At 45.9% G+C, this 14,462-nt stretch overlaps 1 long non-coding RNA gene across 2 annotated transcripts; it reads left to right on the top strand.

Annotated features, from left to right (window-relative positions):
• Positions 1–432: 432 nt before the first annotated feature.
• On the top strand, positions 433–11,671 carry LOC122464065. 2 transcript variants are annotated; one of them, XR_006287918.1, is made up of 4 exons: positions 433–881; positions 9,695–9,784; positions 10,213–10,338; positions 10,938–11,671. It is a non-coding gene; the product is annotated as an uncharacterized LOC122464065 (long non-coding RNA). The 2 variants fall into 2 exon arrangements; XR_006287919.1 differs by having other exon boundaries at positions 434–664.
• The last annotated feature ends 2,791 nt before the right edge of the window (positions 11,672–14,462 follow it).

Raw genomic sequence — 14,462 nt, forward strand, 5'->3', positions numbered from 1 at the left:
GTGGTGTCAAAATAATTTTTTTTAAAGTATCAGTTGACATCAGATTTCCTTTGAGATGGCTAAGCACCACTTGATAAAAAGATTCATACTATTAAGAGCCACATTTTCAAAAGATGGAAATTCAGTGAGCTGAAACCCATGGAGCCACAGGATCTCATTATCCTTAACTGTTAAAACAAATGGATTTGAAATTGAGTTTCTGAAGACTGGTGACTTATGTGAAATAAATTAATTGTCTCAGTTCTGTTGCTATTGGTCACCTGTCCTTATCACAAAACACCATCCCAACTGCCACCAACTAGAATCCTCCATGCCAGGGGTTCTGTGTGTTCCCCTGATTCCCAGGACTCTATATGCCACCCTTTCCCTCTGTAACAATATGCAAGTGCCAGCAGACACTTTCAGGCAGCATACTGTTTCTTGGGGGAAACTGTTTGAAAGCAACACCTCCTAGGAAACTGTCTGAGAAGCCATGAAGCAGAAGAAGCCATGATGTAAGCAGCCACAATAAAGCTGGAGTTTGTAAATGAACCTTGTGACAGAGTGAGATCTTAAAATGCAAATGAACCAGACACAAAGCATAAAACATGGTGGCAGAGGTAATTAAATCTGAAACGGCAGGAAAGAACATTCAGAGCTTCACTGCAGAGGGCAGAATACTTCTGTGAGTACATGGTTTGTCTTACGAGAAAAGGCTAATAACAGAAAATGGAGAGTCTGAACGCTTCAGGGACATTAAATCTGCAAGCTAAGAATTTAGCTCAGGCATGGAAGAGCTGAAAAGAGGAATTTTAACCTCTATGTAGTTATTGCTCTGGCAGATAGAGGATGCTGTGAAAATGAAACTGTTTTATTACCATATTGGAGAAAGAGGGAGAAAGGTAAGTGAGACTTTGTGCATGGAAATTCCCGAAGCTCAACGCACCTTAGAAAGAATAACAGGCTGTTTTGATATTCACTGAAACCCCAAGAAGCAGTTGCAGAGAGTATAGATGAGTACAGCATTGATTTAAAAGTGCTAGCAGCCAGTTCTAATTTTGGAATTATTAAAGATTCATTAATAAGAGACTGGACAGCATGTGGGATGAAACTCGTAGGTATGAGAGCAGTTGCTGAGGGAAGCTGACTTGATTTGGGGGAGAAACTTGGAAATATGTAGGGCTGCAGAGCTATACAAAAGACGATTAGAAGCCTGGAAAGGCAGGCAGAAGAAACTGCCCACACAGTATATAAGAGAAATAAAAAACAGATACAACATCAGTAGATGACAACAGTACAGGCACATGCAAATACTGTGGGAGAAAACATGTGAGATAGAACAAAAATAAGTGTCTGACTTATGAGAAAAAATGCCACATCTATGACAAATTTAATCATTTTGCAGCCATGTGTATGTCCAGAGAAAAGAAAAACAAATCCAAGGCACACAGAGTAACTGAAGAGAACAATATTGAGTATGAGGACGTTATGTAGGTGACTGAATAGCGGGTAAACACAGTGAAAGGAGACCGACCCTAATAAGCACAAGAAACGGTTGTATGCAGTCATGTTACTCGGCAAGAAAGTGATACGATTTCAGTTAGATTGTGGTGCAAATTGTAACATTATCCCAATCAATCTGGTGAACCCAGACATATGATTGGAAGAGACTAACCAGCTGTTAACAATGTACAATCATACCACATTAAAGCCCATGGGAAAATGTAAAATTTAATTAAGAAATCCAAGGAACAAAAAGAAATACAGACTGGATTTTGTGGTCATAGATGGTGAGACAGCAGTACTATTTCTGGGCAGCGAGGATTCCCAAGCCATGAACCTGACAAAAGTACAGTTCCAGAACATAATGAAAGCAGATAGCAGGGTAAATGAAGATACCTTGGATGGTATTACCTGAGCCCAGAAGATGATATAGAGGGCGCATACAAGTGTGTTTCAGGGAGATGGACAGTTAGATGCTTTTTGTAAAATAGAGACTGACACCGGCGTGAAGCCATTTAAATTGCCAAAAAGAAAAAAGTACCCAGTGCATTACTACAGCCATTAAATGAGGAACTGCTGAGCCTATGGAATCATACGGCCTGTAGAGAAGAACACAGACTGGATAAGCAGTCTCATGGTGGCAAGAAAACCATCTGGAAAACTAAAAATATGCATAGACCCAAAGCCTTTAAATGAAGCCTTGAAATGGGAGCATTTCCCTCTGCCGACAATTGAGGACCATTATTGAGGACTGATATTACCAAATCTGTCTTAAGCGAGACTTTTTACAGTATGCAATATAAAAAAGAGATTCTGGGATATTGAACTGGATGAAGAATCACATTACTTACAACCAACTCCATTTGGGAGATACCAATCAATGGTTAAAGATGCTAGTGGGAATCAGTCCGAGACAGAGGTATTCCAGAGCAGACTGACCCAAGCACTGGAGGACTTGATGGGAATCCAGACAATAGCAGACGATGTGCTGATAGTGGGAGAGGGTAACAATCCAGAACAAACGCAACGAGATCATGACTACAAATTCCTACAATTTTTAAAGCGATACATAAAAAAGAATATTAAATTGAATTTAGCAAGCTCAGGTTGACCATAACCAAGGTGTCACAGATTGGACATTTGTTGACCTCCAAAGGCCTGAAAGTAGACCCTGAGAAAGTGAGGGCAATTAGAGAAATACCAAGACCCAGCAATGTTAGAGGAGTCCAAAAATTCCTGGCAATGCCAATTATATGGTAAAGCTTTTCAACCATCTGTCTGAGAGCTGCGAAATCCTGAGACAGCTGACACATGAAAACACCTTATGGGAATGGACAGACCAACACAAGCAAGCATTCCAGAAAGTAAAACATGATTGGGGAGGCTCTCGTTCTGAAATATGACAACACAGAGAAACCCCTGATGCTGCAATGTGATGCATCCGAGTTGGGGTGTCAGGCTACCATGTTGCAAGGAGGACAAACTGTTGTGATTACAAGCACAGCATTGTCTGTGACAGAGAAGGGCTATGCTCAAATTGAAAAAGAGTTGTTAGCAATACTCTTTGGAATGGAAAAAAATCACCAATATACTTACAGTTGCACTGTGGATATATGATCTGACCATACACCTCTCAAAAGCATTTGGATGAAAGCCATTACTCAGTGTAGCAAAGTGCTTACAGCAGATAATGATAGGACTTCAGATGTACGACATACAGATCAAGTATTGCTCAGGCAGAGACTTGGTTTTGGTGCACATCTTAGGCCCATGAATACTTGCCAGAACCCAGTAAGGAAGGATCTGCAGAGACTGAGAGGGAGAAAATAAATATGGTACAGTCCCTACCTATCTTGGAAGAAAGGCTGAGAAATATACATAGAGATACAGTGCAAGAGAGAATGCTGCAGACATTGAAACTCATGATCCCACAAGGATGGTGAGGGACAAAAGACCAAGTACTTAGAAAGGTAACACCATTCTTTCAGTAGAGAGACAAATTGTGCGTACAGATGATGTTATATTTCAGGGAAAAAGAGTAGTTATTTCAGCAGCTCTAAAGAATGAGATTATGCACAAAGTTCATTCATCACAATCTGGGAATTGAAGGTTGCTTAAAGTGAGCCAGAGAGACTTTATACTGGCCAGAAATGAATGAGCAATTTATGGATATTCATGTAAAAGTGTGAGGTATACAGATCCTGGGAAGACTGTCAACCAAAAGAGACCCTGCGGCAACAAAAAGTTCCAGAAAGACCATGGGCAAAGATGGGAGTGGATTTGTTTTACTTTTGGGGATGAAGGATACATGATCGTTGTGGACTATTTTTCCAGTTTCTGGGAGATAGACTATTTACCAAACATAGGACCCAGAACAGTCATATGGAAAAGAAAAGCACACTTTGCATGGAATCGCATACCAGGTATCGTGTTTTCTGATAACAGACCACAGTTTGTTTCAGAAGAGTTCCAGAAGTTCAGTAAGAACTGGGATTTTGATCACATAACATCTTCACCAGGGTATCCTCAAAGCAACAGCAAAGTAGATTCAGCAGTAAAAACTGCTAAAGTAACTGTTGAGAAAAGCAAAAACTGCACATGCTGACCCATACTTAGCACTGCTAGATCATAGGAATACTCCCTCACAAGACCTAAATTGTACCCGTCCCAAAGGCTGATGAGCCAGAGAACGAAGACACTCTTGCCAACAAGCAGAAGGTTGTTAGAGCTTGGGTACTGCGGTGCTTCCCTTGGCGACTATGGAGGAGCCAACAGAAAAAGACAAGTGTTTTACTATAACAGATCTGCCAGATCTGGAGTCAGATGACAAAGAGCATATACAACCATTAACAAAACAGGATAAGTTTTGGCACAAAGCTACAGTGGTGCAAGCAGGAAACGAGAGGTTTCATCTAGTCAACACGAACAATGGACAGATAGTGAGGTGAAACTGTAGGCACCTCAAGAAAACAAAAGAAACCTCTAAGGACAATACAGACAACACATGCTAGTGTTCTACTGCAGGAGAATCCCAAGCCAGAGTTGTAGAAGAGGACAGTGTCAGAGGCCTACCAAAGGAAAAACAAGAAGAAGAGGGTCTTTTGGTGGAGACTCCAAGAACACCAAGCCTAGAGACTGTAGTTGACCAGACAGGAGGAAGACAGCACCAGGGCGGTACCAGTGAATCACACTGTACTAGAGGAGGGCAGATTGTTAAAACATCTGCTCATCTGAGGGATTTTGTGTGATGGACTTCCCAGTTGGACAGTTATATAGCTAAACAAACTCGTAAGGTGATGAATGCAGTAACTGCAAGAATGGTCAGCATCAGAAAGGAATATGTTAGATTAGATTATCAGTTATTGCTGGGGTCAGGTGCTAGACAGTTTTCTTTTAAAGAGAACGGACGTAACAATATGAAAGCTAGCAGCCCCTTTCAGGCAGCATACTGTTTTCTGTGGGAAACTGTTTGGAAGCGACACCTCCTGGAGAACTGTCTGAGAAGCTATGAGGCTGAAGAAGCCATGTTGTAAGCAGCCACAATGAAGCTGGAGATTGTTAATTAAATTTGTGTCAGAGTGAGATCTCATATGGCAGATGATCCAGACACAACAAAGCATAAAATCACATCAACTCTGTATACTCCCTCCCCCTACGGCAGTGGCTTTGTGTGCCCCCGTGAAGGGGTCCACTCACTGCTGGTGCTTCGGTGTGGCCAGGCATGACATAGCAGCTCTCTCTCCACTGCAGGTCTCACACTAATGGCTGCTCCACTTCTGCAGCAACATGCCTCTTCCTGTGACTTGGCCCTCTGACCAGGTCACTTAAAAGTCTCTCCCCTTCCAGGGTTGTCTGTGAACAAAAAGCCAGGGGAATTAATGTAAATAAACTGAATTAATAAGCGTCGGAGGGGAATGAATCCCACTCAGGGTGTGTCGAGTCTGGCCCTCATTTCCCTCAGGGATGGCTTCAGGCAGTGGTTGTCTGGGAAGCTCCTGCATTCAGTCAGTCCTTTGCTCAGGGGCTGAGGGTTGACAGTCTGTCCTCTTCCCAGGTATACCCACAAGTGAGCTGCTCTGCTCCCTTTTTAATCTTCTCCAGCCTGTGCATGCCTTGCAGGTCTGGCAGGCTAAGCCCAGAGCAGCTCCCTAACCCCTGGTTGTCGAGTGGGGAGTTTGTATACCACATCACACCTACTGTCATTTCTTTTGTTTCTGGCTCTGAGATAAGTCATTCAGGGCGTCAGTATTTGAGATGGGGGTATTGTTACTGTGGAAGGTGGTAATGGCTGCCTCAACTGGATTCTGTGATCAATCTGGTTGAGACTGGTGGCTCTAACCAGGTGTCGGGGCTTTGTGTGACCCCAGTTCTTCCATTTTCCCAATTTTCCCCTAAATCAATAAAATTCTGCCCAATGATGCCTTGAATATTCCCTGAAATTTTGCAGTTGATTGGACATGGTATTCAAATGTTATCATGATTCAGATGAGCAGAGAAATGCCTTTGAATTTAGTTTAAGGCCTCATAAGCTCAACCAATTATTCACACTGGAAGAACTTTAAAAAATAATGGTAATAATTTACGTTATTTATTTACTTTTTACATTGCACTTAAAACTATCAACTTTAAATCTAGACAATTAAAAACCAAAATCAAAAGTAGCTTCATGAACTACCCCTTCTCCTGACCTGCCCTTGCTACTTTTTGTGGTTGGACAATCATATTTTCTTATTTTATTTTTTCCCTGTTGCTGTGTGAAAATCCCATAAAAATAACAGGGGAAACTGATGCTAATAATGCTGCGGACAGTTCCATATGGGCAGACCCCATGTTAGGTACAGAGCAGCTTGCAGGATTGCAGCCTGAGTGACTGGCTATACATAAAGGGCTAGATTCACAAAGGTACTTAAGTGTTGCAATATCTAACCCCTATATGCTTTGCTGCCTGGTGGAATTCTTGGCCCTGAGTGAGGCACCCAGGTTCTCCTTGCATTGTATGGCCAGACTTAGGCATCCAAGAAAGGAAGTCTCAGAAGCCAACATGAGCAGGGTGTCACCTAAGTTAACCAGGAATGAAATGCAGAAAACAGGGGCAGGGCATAGGACCAAATCCTCAAAGATATTTAGGTTCTTGACCAATGGACTGGAGGGAGGTGCCTTGTTCTGCTTGGGATTCTGAGCTGTGAATGCTCTCCTAGAGTAGGGAACCTTTCTTGTGAAAAAAACAGCAAGACCAACAACAGCCCATTGGATAGGGTGCTCACCTGGAATGTGGGAAGCACAGATTGAAATTCCAGCACTGCTTGATTTGGAGCAGAGACTTGAGCACTGGTCTCTCGCAGCTCAAGTGAGTGTCCAAACCAGCACACTATTAGGTATTCTGGGGTGGGCTTCTCTCACTCTCTCCTGTTGGAAATGTTCCATTTTGTGTTAAATAAAAAATGGTTACCTACCTTTCTGTAACTGTTGTTCTTTGAGTTGTGTTGCACATGTCCATACCACTGTAGTTGCGTGCCTCGTGCTCAGTTGTCAGACAACTCTTTTCCTCAACAGTACCCATCAGGGTGGCTCAAGCACCCTCTGTCACCACACATCACTGTGTGCTGGTATAAAAGGGCAGAGTCGACCAGAACCCTTCTCAGTTCCTTTGTATTGGATAGACTCAAACAGAGAGAGGAAAGAGGATGGATCATGGAATGGACATGTGCAACACATCTCAAAGAACAACAGTTATAGGAAGCTAGGTGACCAGTTTTTCTTGAGTCTTTGCACATGTCCATTCTACTGTTGGTGATTACAAGCAGACAAACATGGAGGTGGGCTCAGCGTCTACCTGAACAGTGATTATAGGCAGTGGGGTGAGCTGGAGCCGGTTCGAACCGGTTCGCGTGAACCAGTTAAATTTTGAAGCAGTTTTAGAACCGGTTGTTAACCTGCTTCCCTGCAGGGGGCGCTGAGGCTTTGATGGGCTCCGGCCGGGAAGTGATGTAATTCCTCCTCCGGCCACCGGGGGCGCTGCGGGAGCCATGTGGGCTGCCGCCTGGCCCTGGGCACAAACCCTGTTGCTGCTGCTGCTCCCCTGGCCCTGGGGCTCCCGATGCTGCCTGGTGGGTCCCCGGCTGCTCTGCTGGGCCTCGGCTGCGTCCTGCTGCTCTCCTCGTGAGTACCCACCACCCTGCCCGCAGCCAGCCCCTGCCTCCAGCCACCCCCGCACTCCCTGCCTGCAGCCAGCCCCTGCCTCCAGCCACCGCCTGCCTGCAGCCAGACCCCGTCTCTAGCCGCCCCCCCCGCCCGCAGCCAGCCCCTGTCTCCAGCCACCCCCGCACTCCCTGCCTGCAGCCAGCCTCCGTCTCCAGCAACCCCCTGCACCCCCTGCCTCCAGCAACCCCCTGCACCCCCGTGCCTGCAGCCAACCCCCGTCTCCAGCCACCCCCTGCCCTGCCTCCAGACACCCCCGCACCCCCTGCCCTGCCCGCAGCCAGCCCCTGCTGCACCCCCTGCCCTGCCCGCAGCCAGCCCCTGCCTCCAGCCACCCCCGCACTCCCTGCCTGCAGCCAGCCCCTGCCGCACCCCTTGTCCTGCCTGCAGCCAGCCCCTACCTCCAGTCAGCCCCTGCCCTGTCTCCAGCCAGCCCCACACCCCCTTGCCTCCAGCCAACCCTGCACCCTCCTGTCTCCAGCCAGCTCCGCACCCCCTGCCTCCAGCCAGCTCCGCACCCCCTGCCCTGCCCGCAGCCAGCCCCGCACCCTCCTGTCTCCAGCCAGCTCCACACCCCCTGCCCTGCCCACAGCCAGCCCCACATCCCCTGCCTCCAGCTAGCCCTGCCCCATGCCCCTGTCTCCAGCCAGCTCTGCACCCCCTGCCCTGCAGTTCCCAGGGCAGTAACCCTGCACACCTGCTTCAATGAGGGGGGCAGGGAGCAGCTGGGACCCACACATGTGCACTCCCTAGGGTGACCAGACGGCAAGTGTGAAAAATCAGGAGAGGGGGTGGGGGGTAATAGGAGCCTATATAAGAAAAAGACCCCAAAATCGGGACTGTGCCTATAAAATCGGGACATCTGGTCACCCTAGCACACCCCCAGGGAGTGGCGGGGACCCACACATATGAAACAGAGCTCATTTCTAGTTCAGGCCCATCTTTTTAAAAAAGAACTTTAGGCAGGGTTAACATACATCCGTATTTTCCTGGACAGGTCAGGCTTTTTGGTTCTTAAATCACCGCCCAGGAATTTAAAAATTCCTCCTGGGAAAATACAGACGTATGGTAACCCTGTTGGTACAAAAAATACATACTGGGGCACATCCCTTAAATCAGAACTTTTTATAGGGAACCGGTTGTTAAGATTTTGGCAGCTCATCACTGATTACAGGACAACCTGCCTGAAATTGGCATCGTCCCTAGACTGATGGGAACTGGCATAATGAGAAGCAAAAGTGTGGACCAATGACCAAGTTGCTACTTCACAAATGTCTATGATCAGTACGTGCACCGAGAAAGCTACTGAAGATGCCTGGAAGCAAGTAGAATATGCCAGTACTCTAGCTGGCGGGGTTATATTAGCCAATTAGTAGGATAAAAGAATGCATGAAGAGATCCAGATAATCAAGATGAGATTTATCTGAGTGGAAACTGGTTGGTTCTTAGCTCTGTGCACAACAAATAACTGCATGGAGGATCTAAATGACTTACTATGCGCCAGGTAGAAAGTTAAAGCCCTTTTCACATGCAGTGAATGAAGTCTCTCCTCATCTCCATATGCATGGGGGTTTTGGAAGAAAGTCAGCGAATAGCCTGCCCAGTTAACATGAAAATTAGAGATTACCATCATGTGAAATTTTGTGTGAGGGCGAAGATAAACTTTATCCTTATGGAAAACTGTATAAGGGGACTCTAGGGCTCTCAACTCGCCCACCCTTCTGACTGAGGTAATGGCAAATAAAAATGCTACCTTCATAGAGAGGTGGAGCAGAGAGCAAGTTGCAAGCGGTTCAAATGGTGGTCCCATCAACTTTACTTGGACCAAGTTCAGATCCCAAGGATGTATAGGATCTTGCACATGTGGGTACAATCTAACCAATCCATTTAGGAATCTGGTAATGATAGGTTTGAGAAAAAGGGATCTATTATCCACTGAGGTATGGCAGGCTGAACTAGCTGCCAGATGTATTCTTACAGAGCTAATCGCCAAACTCTGATGTTTTACACACAGGAGATAGTCCAATATGAGGTTCAAGGGTGCATGGTGTAAGGATATACCTTTCTGACAGGACCACATGGAGAAGCACTTCCATTTAGCCAGGTACGTGCCCCAGTTGAGGGTTTTCTACTATTCAGAAACACATTCTGAACATCCTTAGAACAGGATTTCTCCAAAGGTATTAACCATGAAACATCCATACTGTCAGATGGAGGGCTCGCAGGTTGGGATGGAGCAGGCAGCTATGATCCTGAGAAATCATGTTTGGCTCCAGTGTGAGAGACAACAGAGGCTTGATTGAGAAGGACAGTAGGGTTGAGTGCCAGTGTTGTTGGGGCCACGCCGGTGCTATAAGGATGAGATGCACATGGTTTTGTTTGACTTTGAACAACACTCTGAGCAGCCAGAGAACCGGAGGGAAGGAGTGTGTCGCTCCAGGGTAGCAGAAAAGCATTTGTCAGTAAGCCTGGGCTGAGACCCCCCCGGGAACAAAACTGATGGCATTTTCTGTTGGATTTTGTTGCAAATAGGTACACTTGGGAAGTCCCCCAGAGCTGGAAGATGGATATGGCAATGCCTGGGAGTAAAGACCACTGGTGGTGCTCAGAGAAGGTCCTGGTCAGTTGATCCACCAACTTGTTCTGCTTCCTCGGAAGGTAAGCAGCAAGGTGAATTGCCTCTGGCATAACTGTGCCGACGTGCTCCTCCCTGTCTATGTAAAACATAGTTGTAGAGTTGTCTGTTAGAATTAACAAGTTCTTTCCTATTATATGTGGGAGGAAAGCTGAATGGGCTAGTCATAAACCATTAGATCCTGAGATGACCAGAGACCTTGAGTCTGCAGGGACCCCATATGAGCCCCCAGCCCAGGGCTGATGCATCTGTGACTAGAGTTAGGGTTGGTAGCAGGGGGATAAAGGGGATCCCCACACAGACTTTCAGAGGGTGCATCCACCAATCCATAGATGACAAAACTGACAAGGGCATCTAAACCACTTTGTCCAAATGATGACAACTTGGGACACACACCAATACTAGCCATGCGTGCAGATTAATGAGATGCAGCCTGGTGTGTTGAACCACATAGGTACAATGCTGCCATGTGACCCAAGAGACTGAGACAGCTGCATGCCATGGTGAGAAGTTGCAGCACCAAGCCTTGTACTGTTTGGAATCTGGATTGCGGTAGCAAAGCCTTGGCCTTTCTGGAGTCTAAGATTGCTCCAATAAACTCTATCCTCTGTACCGGTTTTAGAATTGACTTGCTCCAATTTACGAGAAGCTCCAGGACGTCGAATGTGGACAGGATGGTGGATACAGTGGATAACACCTGAGCCTCAGACCAATCTCTCATCAACCAGTAGTCCCAGGACAGGAACACATGAACTTCTGATTTTTGTAGATGTGCTGCCACCGCTGCCAGGCACTTTGTGAACACCCGCGGAGCAGCTGAGAGACCGAATGGGAGCACTGTGAGCTGACAGTGGGATTCATTTGCCACAAATCTGAGAAACTTCCGAAGGTTGTGTCGTATTGAGACCTGGAAATAAGCATCCTTTAAATTGAGGGCAATGTACCAGTCCCCCTATTCCAGGGAGGGAATAATCAAGGCTAGGGTAATCATGCGGAATTTTATTTTCTTCAGGAATTTGTTCAACTCTCTTAGATCTAAAATAGGCCTGAGACCTCCTTTTGCTTTGGGGATAAGGAGTTAGTGAGAGTAGAAGCCTTTCCCCCAAGGCCCAGTGGGACTTCTTCTATGGATCCTGCCTGAAGATGCAATTGAACCTTTTGCTGAAGGACGATCTCATGAGAGTGGTGGAGAAGGGGGGTGGGAACGAGGGGTAGAAATGAACTGAATGAAGGGCATGTGACGTTGCACTCCGTGTTTTATGAAAATATGCTTATGAATGTGAATATAATGTAACTGGAATATGCTTTAAGCAGAAGGTCTTTTGTAAGGTATCATTACAAAGCTTATAATTTACTGAGTGTGTTCATCGTATTTGTATGCATGTATCATCCTTGTTTCTGAAGCTAGAAATATGAAGTATAACTCTGAGATCCTATTGTAACTATGCAAAGTGTGGGCCATTAATGGTGGTTTAGAATTTTGATAGCTCCCATTGACTAGGACAATTGGTTATAGATGGTTTATTTACCTGCAAGCCTTTCTGTGTACGTGTGGGCCAGCCCGTTGGTAATGAAGAATGAGGTCTTACAGTGACATGTGACCGTGTCACATGATACTGGAATCCATCTTAAATCTGGTTCTTTTCCAGTTAGAAGGAGGGGTGGGGACCCAGAGAGACAAAAGATTCGCATCTTGTGCCAAAGCTATAAAAGGGGGTGAAACAGAACAAAAGAGGTGGCCAGTCATGAGAACACTCCTGCTTTCCACCTAAGATGTCTGCTGGAACTAACAAGGACTCTACCAGGGGAAAGGATCGGGCCCAGACTAGGAAGGAGTCTAGTCTGTGAAAGAAGCTTATTGGAACATCTCTGAGGGTGAGATTTTACCTGTAATCAGTTTCTTAATGTATTAGGCTTAGACTTGTGCGTTTCTGCTTTATTTTGCGTGCTGACTTACTTTGTTCTGTCTATTACTTAAAACCACTTAAATCCTAGTTTTTATACTTAATAAAATCACTTTCGTTTATTAATGAACCCAGAGTAAGTGATTAATACGTGGGGGGGACAAACAGCTGTGCATACCTCTCAATCAGTGTTACAGAGGGAGGACAATTTATGAGTTTACCCTGAATAAGCTTTATACAGAGTAAACCGTATTCATTTGGGGTTTGGATCCCATTGGGGTCTGGGTGCTGGAGATAGGAAACCTGCTGAGCAGTTTTTAGTTAAAGTCTGCAGCTTTGGGGGCGTGGTTCAGACCTAGGTCTGTGTTGCAGCAGGCTAGCATGTCTGGATCAATAAGGCAGGGTTCTGGAGTCCCAAGCTGGCAGGGAAAACGGGCTCAGAGATAATCCCAAAGGGATCTCTGTGACTGAACCTGTCACAGGGCATATCCTAGTTCCAACATCCTTAAGACCCACCAATCCGATATTATGTCGGTCTAAGCACTCAGGAAGTGGGTAAGTGATCTGTAAACAAAAGGTGGGAAACAGATGGAACTAGAGTAACTGGTACATTGCCCTTGACCAATGAAACAAAATGTCTGTTTGAACGAGATGGCTGGATGGGATGAGCACACTGATGCTGAAAAAGAGGGTGGCGGATGTTATTTCCTATAACCCTTGCCCTTTCTTTTCAGCAGATCTTGAGACTGGGCTGCATTTACATCCTCCAAAGTGTCCTGGATAGCAGTTCTGGCAACTGGCTTGCCCTCATCCACCATTACTGCAAATTTTAGAATGTTCTCCCAGAAGATGAAGTCATAGTGCTCACGAGTCCCTGTTGGTAAGTGCCTGTTGGTTTGCAATTCTGAGTTGCAGACTACCTGTAGAATGAAGTTTGCGTCCAAACAAGTCCAGCCTCTTCACATTTTTGCCTTTTAGCATCAATGCTTGGTGTCATCTCTCCCATTCGTAGCAGCCACCACCACCAAGAAATGTCGGGGATAGTGAAAGTACAAATGCTCATTCCCCTTAGAGGGGAAGTAGTACCTCCTTTCTGCTTGCTTTGCTGTGTGGGGTAAGGAGCATCATAGGCATAATTTGACTTCTATATTTGGGGGGGCAAAGGGCTTAATATGAATCAGTCTAATTTCTGGATTTACCAATTGTTAGTGGTAGTTAAATTACAATGTACTTGAAATCACAAATACAGTTTATGTTCATTATGTAATCACCCTTTTTAAAATTTTAACTTAATTATTTGCCATGTTTACCAGCTACCAGTTAAAAATCAACATTAACATAAAAACAAATTATTAAATAAACAGAACCAAGCACTTTCATGTAACTATGAATCATGTCTCCCTGGTTTTAGAGTTACATAAATATTGTCTTAATATAGAAATACTGTATTTATCTTAATGTAGATGCAATTGTCTTTCCCTTCTGTTAGCTTTTCTTGGTTTTAGATATAGTAAAATAATTTGATGGACCTAATTTAAAACAGAGTAATATTTTAATTAAATTAAAACTTTTAAAGGTCACAGAGTCACTTTTCCATAGATGTTTTGCATCATCCTATAGAACAGGGGTGGGCAAACTTTTTGGCCCGAGGGCCACATCAGGGTGCAAAACTGTATGGAGGGCCGGGTAGGGAAATCTGTGCCTCCCCAACAGCCTGGCCCCCGCTCCCTATCCACCCCCTCCCACTTCCCGCCCCCTGACTGCCCCCCTCAGAACCCCTGACCCATCCAACCCCCGACCCATCCAACCCCCCTGCTCCTTGTCCCCTGCCCCCCCACCCCCTTCCCAACCCCCCCTGCTCCCCGTCCCGACTGCCCCGCCCCATCCAACTGCTCCCTGTCCCCTGACTGCCCCCCAAAACCCCCTGCCCCTTATCCAAACCCCACCCCCCCACCATTCCCTGTTCCCTTACTATGCCACTCAGAGCGGCAGGAGCTCGCAGCCACGCCACCCAGCAGAAGTGGTGGGCCAGAGTGCTGGTGGCGTGTGGACAGTGGGGGAGGGGATGGAGACTAGCCTCCCCGACTGGGAACTCAAGGGCCGGATGTGGCCCGTGGGCTGTAGTTTGCCCATCTCTGCTATGGAATGTAATAGAAAATTATATCCTCGATATAGGCTTTTAGAGTAATTTCTCAAGGTGCTTGATCTAATTCCCACTGAAGGCACAGGAATCTTTGGCAAGG

The sequence above is a fragment of the Chelonia mydas genome, chromosome 1 (assembly GCF_015237465.2).
Source record: "Chelonia mydas isolate rCheMyd1 chromosome 1, rCheMyd1.pri.v2, whole genome shotgun sequence".
NCBI classification, from domain to species: Eukaryota; Metazoa; Chordata; order Testudines; family Cheloniidae; genus Chelonia; species Chelonia mydas.